An 8,095-nucleotide genomic window follows, 5' to 3' on the forward strand; every position below is an offset into this window, starting at 1 on the left:
GCTACAGCCCGGACCCACTTGCTGTTGACCGACACGTTCGAAGCTGGGTCATGGATGCCTGTCCCTGTAAGTCTGTGCCACTTTGGGTTTACGACTAGTCATGTCAGCCCGGGCTCCTTATCATATGGATGCTAGCGACACTATCATATACGTGAGCCAAAAGGCGCAAACGGTCCCGGGCAAAGGTAAGGCGACACCCGTGGGGATACCGTGCGTGAGGCCGCAAAGTGATATGAGGTGTTACCGGCTAGATCGATGTGACATCGAGTCGGGGTCCTGACAGCGTTGGCATCAGAGCCGGACTGCCTGTAGGTTCTCCAAGCCAAACTGGTCGATGTTGAGTCTAGAAATTCTTTAGTTATATGTAGGGGAATTGTTTGTGGGTTGGAACGTAAGGCTCTTTTTACTCCTTTATCTTATGACATTCTGATCTGAGTCAGTCCATTCTGCCACCGGGGGTTAAGGAATTAGGATCTGTTCTCTCTATCAGGATCACGTGTTACTAATCAGTAGTACCTTATAAGTTTGATGGATACAAGCCTAGTTCAGTTCTACTACCACATTATGTTGTTAGAGTGGATTCAAAACTTGACATGATGATGTTGAGTGTGTACGAAATCCTTTGTCAAATGTCTCAAAATCCTTCTTGAGCATTTACAGCTGTTATGCTGCCGAAATTTTGCTAGAAATTCTAATGCCTTTGCATTATGATTGTGCTTTCAGATGGCCACTCGCGACCTCAATCAAGTGGTTTGCCTGACTCGATGCCTAGATGTACCCGGCCATACTGCCAAGTTGGTCAGGGTAATGACTGAGGCTGGATACCGCTGGTATCCCGAGTACACGGTCGAAGAGCAATTCCGAGACTTTAATCAAAGCCAGTATCTCTGCACTGTCAGGATATTTCCATCTTATCCTGGATCCACCGAGCCTCTTCACTGCTCCTATGGACTCGGGGTTACTATTGAGATGGCTGTGCAGGACGCCGCCTACTCTATGATGACCATTATGCGAGTCAGATCTGGTCTATTTCGGGACTCTGATTTCCGGTATATGCCAGGATCACTTCCGGGAGCACAAGGGTATGTCCAGGCTATTTATGCTGACCCCACTCAGGAGGATTCACGGACTCGCACCACTGCTGAGATGCTCGAGGATAAGGACCGTGAAAATCGGGCCTTAAGGTTAGAGCTCTTCAATACCCGTGCTGACCACTGGGCCACTTTGACTCGGTTCGCACCGGCGGTGCAAGCTGGATATTCGGATATGCGCGATCTCTATCCTGTGAGATCTGCTCTGCCAGACGTGATGGTTTGGCGTGATGTAGGAGGCATCACCCCACCTCGCGGTCCCCGCAGGCCACCGTCTGTTGGTCCAAGGCCTCATCCTAGCCCCTATGGTCCACAAGCTCCGCGAGATCGTCTGTTTCCGGATGATCATGTTGAGCTTCCAGGCTATGGAGGTGACTTCTACGAGGACTACTACGGATCGGTCTGAGTTAGTGGTAGTATCACTAGTTCGCACTAGCTGTGTCTTCTATCGTCCCGCGTGACTCGTGGGATATGATCTAGTTTGTACTCTTTCCGGAGGTGTAGAAAAATAATGTATAGGAGCTTGGGATGCCTCCGATGAGATGTAATCCTCTTTCACCGTAATAGTACTTTGTTTGGTCTTGTACTAAACCCTGTATGGTGTGTATGACGATGGAATAAAGAAGCAGTTTCTGTATCTACCATGTCATACGGATGATCATCTTGCATTTCGAGTTATTCCTTACATTTTTATCCTTTGTCGGAATTTTATCATTCTGACTAAATCATCGTCTTGTTTACCTAGGATGGTCAACACGCGCGCTAACCCTGCTTCTCAAGAGCAGGCCGAAGGCAGTGAAGGCAGGAATGAAAATCTGCCTCATCCTCCTTCCCTAGCCGAGGTTATGATGGAAGCTGAGAGAAACAAGCGGGAGACCAACCGTTTGTTGGAGCGTATTGAACAGAATACAGCACACCATCAGAGGATTAACGTGGTGTCACTCAGTGATTTTATCAAATTGCATCCACCCACGTTCCACCACTCCGTCGAGCCTCTCGACGCTGATTACTGGCTTCGCAGTATCTCTCACAAGCTGCGTTCCGCGCTAGTAGCTGAGGCTGACAAGGTCACCTTTGCTGCATATCATCTTGAAGGCCCCGCCAGTCTATGGTGGGAGAATTATGGAGCTATGTGCCCAGCGGGCCATGTCACTACTTGGGCTGAGTTCAGTGAGGCTTTCCGTGAACATCACATTCCGGAGGGTCTCATGGACCGTAAACGTGAAGAATTTTGCAGTTTCACCCAAGGCCGACTTTCTGTGGATGTTTACAGCAGGGAGTTCGGTAATCTCGCACGATATGCAACCGAGGAAGTTTCTACTGACGCCAAGAAGCAAGCAAGGTTCCGTAAGGGCCTTAGTCCTGAGCTTCGCCGTGACCTCCGTCTGCATGAGTGCACATCTTTTCAGAAACTTGTCAACAAAGCCATCAGTGCTGAAACTGGTCAGACTGACTATGACGCAACACGCAAGCATGGCCGTGACATGGGTTCCTCATCCGGTGCTGGTCCTCAGAAGCGCCGCGTGTGGGTGCCCAACACCGCCCTGCCACCCAGGTTCACACCGAGGCCATCTTTCCAGGCGCCTCGCCCTGTTCAACAGTCTACACCGGCCAAGCCCTATGGGGGTCCAACTAACAATGCTCCTCCACGTACCAGTTCCGTGACTTGTTTCAAATGTGGGGAATCTGGTCACTATATGCGTGAGTGTCCTCAGACCAACCCCAACCAGTCTGCTAAAGCTGTTGGCCGTGGCAAGCCGACAGGAAAAATATTCCACGCCAAACCGGTCACCGCTTCACGTGGCCATGTCAACTGTATCTCTGCCGAAGAAGCTCAAGAGGATCCCAACGTCGTTCTCGGTACGCTTCTTGTTAATTGCCACCCGGCATCTGTTCTTTTCGATACAGGAGCCTCTCATTCTTTTATATCCGAAAATTATGCTCGTTTGCATAACGTTGCATTCTGTGACATGCCATCCACTATGGAAATTTCTACCCCTGGTTCTAGATGGCAGACCTCTAGGGTAAGTTATGGAAATGAAATCCAAGTCGACAGACTTGTTTTCCCCGCATCTTTGATAGCCCTTAAATCTTCAGATATTAATATCATTTTGGGTATGGACTGGATGTCAGCTCATCAAGCCAAAATTGATTGCTTCTCTAGGACTGTTCAACTCACCCATCCTTCGGGGAAGATAGTCAATGTCTTGACCCGAATAGCCAAGCAACAATTATATTCTCTTAACGCCAGCCCTTTGCCAGACCTTGAGGACATTCCGGTAGTCCGTGACTTCCCGGATGTTTTTCCAGAAGAATTGCCAGGTGTTCCACCTGACAGGGATGTTGAGTTCGTAATAGACCTCATTCCAGGAACTGTTCCGATTGCTAGAAGACCTTATAAGATGGCACCACTAGAACTAGCCGAGCTTAAGAAACAACTCGATGAGTCCTTGAAAAGGGGTTTCATCCGACCTAGCTCATCTCCGTGGGCTTGCCCCGTCCTATTCGTCAAGAAGAAGGATGGTACGGACCGGATGGTTGTAGATTACCGACCTGTCAATTTGGTCACAATCAAGAACAAATATCCGCTTCCCAGGATCAACGACCTGTACGATCAGCTCGCTGGATCCTCAGTCTTCTCCAAGATGGATTTGAGGTTGGGCTACATCAAATCAAAATCAGAAATGGGGACATTCCTAAAACGGCCTTTGTTACTCGTTATGGCCAATACAAGTACACCGTCATGTCCTTCGGTTTAACCAACGCTCCAGCCACCTTTTCTCGGTTAATGAACTCAATCTTCATGGAGTATTTGGATAAATTCGTTGTAGTTTACCTCGATGATATACTCATCTACTCCAAAACCGAGGAAGAACATGCTGAACATCTAAGGCTAGTGTTGAACAAACTTCGAGAGCATCGCCTTTATGCCAAATTTTCTAAATGTGAATTCTGGTTGCCAGAAGTGACCTATCTGGGTCATGTAATATCTGGTAAAGGTATTGCTGTTAACCCTGAGCGGGTTCAAGCCGTCCTTAATTGGACTCCACCTGAATCGGTCAAGCAAGTTCGGAGTTTTCTAGGCTTAGCGAGCTATTGTCGTCGCTTTGTCGAGAACTTCTCCAAGGTTGCTAAACCTCTAACCGAACTCCTCAAGAAAGATAAGAAGTTCGAGTGGACTCCACAATGTGAGCACAGCTTTCAGGAACTGAAAAGACGCCTGACTTCTGCTCCCGTACTGGTACCGCCAGACTTCTCCAAGGACTTTGTTATCTACTGCGACGCCTCGCGACAAGGACTAGGTTGCATTCTCATGCAAGATCGACACGTAATTGCCTACGCTTCACGGCAATTGCACCCACATGAGGAGAATTATCCTACTCATGATCTAGAGCTTGCAGCTGTAGTCTATGCACTTAAAACCTGGCGACATTACCTCCTCGGTAATCGTTGCGAAATATTCACTGATCACCAAAGTTTGAAGTACATCTTCACCCAACCGGATTTGAATCTCAGGCAAAGACGTTGGGTCGAGTTGATCACAGATTTCGACTTAGGAATAACTTACACCCCAGGAAAAGCCAACGTCATGGCTGATGCGCTAAGTCGTAAATCTTATTGTAACAATCTGATGTTACAACAAAGTCAACCGCTTCTCCATGAGGAATTTCGTAAGCTTAACCTTCACATTGTTCCTCAAGGATTTCTTTCCACCTTGGTAGCAAAACCTACTCTTACGGATCAAATCATTGCTGCCCAAAAGCGAGATAAGGGAATATCTAAAATCAAAGAGAACATTGCTAGCGGAGGTGCTAGTTGTTTCTCCACAAATGATCATGGTGTGGTGTACTTTGAGAACCGTCTAGTGGTTCCCAAGAACCAGCATCTACGGCAGTTGATCCTTAAGGAGGCTCATGAATCTCCTCTCACCATTCATCCCGGTAGTACTAAGATGTATCAGGACCTACGCCAGAGGTTCTGGTGGACTAGGATGAAGAGAGAGATTGCTCAGTATATTGCAAATTGCGACGTCTGTCGTCGTGTAAAAGCAGAGCATCAACGGCCTGCTGGCACCCTTCAACCCTTAGCTATTCCTGAATGGAAATGGGATAAAATTGGTATGGATTTCATTACCGGTTTTCCAAGGACCAGGAGAGGGAATAATGCTATCTTCGTCGTTGTCGATCGTCTTTCCAAAGTAGCCCATTTCCTACCTGTTCGTGAGAGTATAACCGCTAGTCAGCTGGCAGACTTATACATCTCCCGAATAGTGTCCCTCCATGGTGTTCCTTTGGAAATCAACTCGGATCAAGGAAGTCTTTTCACCTCTCGATTTTGGGAAAGTTTCCAAAATGCTATGGGAACCCGTCTCTCCTTTAGCACCGCTTTCCACCCTCAGTCGAGTGGTCAAGTGGAACGCGTCAACCAGATTCTAGAAGACATGCTTCGAGCCTCTGTTATCTCATTCGGAATGGACTGGGAGAAGTGCCTTCCATTTGCCGAATTCGCTTACAACAACAGCTATCAATCTAGCTTGGGTAAAGCCCCTTTTGAAGTTCTCTATGGACGACGGTGTCGAACACCCCTTAACTGGTCAGAGACCGGGGAAAGACAATTCTTTGGCCCGGATATGATTCAGGAAGCAGAAGAACAAGTTCGCATCATTCATGAAAAGTTGAAAACAGCCCAATCTCGTCAAAAGAGTCAATATGACCGAAAACATAAGGCTATGACTTTCGAGGTTGACGAGAAGGCTTATCTTCGGGTCACCCCTCTGAAGGGAACCCATCGTTTCGGTATCAAAGGCAAATTGGCTCCTCGTTACATTGGACCTTTTCGCATTCTCGCCAAACGAGGAGAAGTTTCCTACCAGTTGGAGCTACCCCCGCACCTCTCCAGAGTCCACGATGTCTTCCACGTTTCCCAACTCAGGCGTTGCTTCTCGGATCCCATCCGTGAAGTGGACCACGAAACGCTTGATCTCCAAGATAATCTTACATATCGAGAGTACCCCGTTCGTATCCTCGATCAGGCCGAACGTACCACTCGACGTCATAACATCAAGTTTCTCAAAGTACAATGGTCGCACCATTCTGAGGATGAAGCAACTTGGGAAAGGGAGGATCGTCTTCGACTTGAGTATCCCGCCTTCTTCCCGGAGGAACCCAAATCTCGGGACGAGATTCTTTTGAGTGGGGGTGAGTTGTCACATCCTAGTTAGCCATGCATCAGAGTGTGTGCATCATGTTTAAAATTCCATTTAATTTGAAATGGGGATTTGTGAAACCCTCAGAATCATTTTGAAAATGACCCAAATAAAAATTTCTCCAAAAGGGTCCAAGAAAATGCTCATGTTGCTCTCTGAAAATATTGGACAGAGCTAATAATCAAACCAATATTTTTAAGAGCTCATAGGTATTTATTTTGGGCATTTGGAATTAATGCATAAATATTTGCTTTGGAAATATATTAATTATATATATTAATATATGTCCAAATGTTATGCCAATTATAAAGGAGCTCTGAAATAATATATCTAGCCCCTGCAAAAATTGGCATAAGTTAAATAAATGATTTAATATATTATTTAAATCAAAACAAATGTCAGAAATTAGAAAACAGAAAAAAATAAAAGGGAGAAGCTTACCTGGGCTCCTCCCTGTGCAGCCCAGCCAGCTGGCCGGCCCAGCCAGCAGCCGGCCCAGCCCACCTCCCTCCTCTGTCGTCTTCGTCCTCGACAGAGGGAGGGGAGTGTGGCCGGCGCGCGCGTGCGCCACCGCGCCACGCCACCTCTCTCCCTGCCTGCCTGCCCTCCCCTCCTCGCCTCGATGCCCCTGGACGACGCCACGCCTCCCCCTGCTCTCTCTCACTCGCCCTCGGCTCTTCCCTCCTCTCCCTCGCTCTCTCTCTCACACGGCCGAACACCACCGTCGCCGCCGTTCGCCATAGCAGCCGTCTCCGGCCACCCCTCGCTCCCCCGACTAGCTCAGAAGCTCCGCCACAACCCCCTCTTCCTCCCCACCGCTCCACGGGCCTCCGGAAGCCCTGCATCGCCGCCACGTCGCTGTTCCCCTCTTCGGGCTCCGACCATCATCAGCGTCGAATTCGCCGTCTCCAGCGCGTCTCCGAGCCCGCTTCGACGCCCACTGCAACCGCGGTGAGCCCCCGAGTCGTTTCCCCCTTCTCCCCTGGTCTCTTTCGACCTCTAGGCCTTAGCCCCACCTTGGCCGAGAGCTCCACGCCGCCGGCGATGTCGCCGTCGTGGCCACGGTCACCGTAGCACCCAACCGAGCACACTATCGTGCTCCACTCTTCACTAGGAACACGCAGCACGCACCAACGCCTCACCAAACACCCTGCAACGCCGATTCCGGCCGCACCCGAACTCCGACGGCCGCAGCCGAGCTCGCCGCCGTCGACTCCGGCCACCCCAGGCCCAGCCACGGCCACCGTTCGACGCGCGGGAGCAAGAGCTCTCCAACGAGCCCAAGAACGGCCTCGCCCGTGCCCTGTAGCGCGATCCCGCATCGCGCCGCCGTCTCGGGCCTCGCCGGCGTCACGTCGCCGGTGGGTTTGACCCACTTTGACCACGGCAGGACCCCCCCTGAGTCCCTGACAGGTGGGCCCAGCCCTGTAGCTAATTAGGATTAGCGCTAACCACTGTTAGTTAACCCCCTGACACTGACCAGTGGGCCCCAGCGCCACTAATCCCTAATTAGGATTAATTTAACCCTGTTAAACCCCCCCTGTCACTGACGTGTGGCCCCCACACGTCAGGTTTGACCCCAGCCAGCCGCAGTTGACTACTGACGTCATGCTGACGTCATGCTGGCGCAATAATTATAATTTCTGGATTTAATTTAATTCAGGAAATTCCAGAATATTATTTAAACTTCAAAAATTCATAACTTTTATTCTGTAACTCCAATTTGGACAAATTATATATGAAAAATGATCAGAAAAATCCAATCTATCCATCTGTACTATTTTCATGCATGATCAAA

Source organism: Triticum dicoccoides, chromosome 4A (genome assembly GCF_002162155.2).
Source record: "Triticum dicoccoides isolate Atlit2015 ecotype Zavitan chromosome 4A, WEW_v2.0, whole genome shotgun sequence".
Lineage (NCBI taxonomy): Eukaryota > Viridiplantae > Streptophyta > Magnoliopsida > Poales > Poaceae > Triticum > Triticum dicoccoides.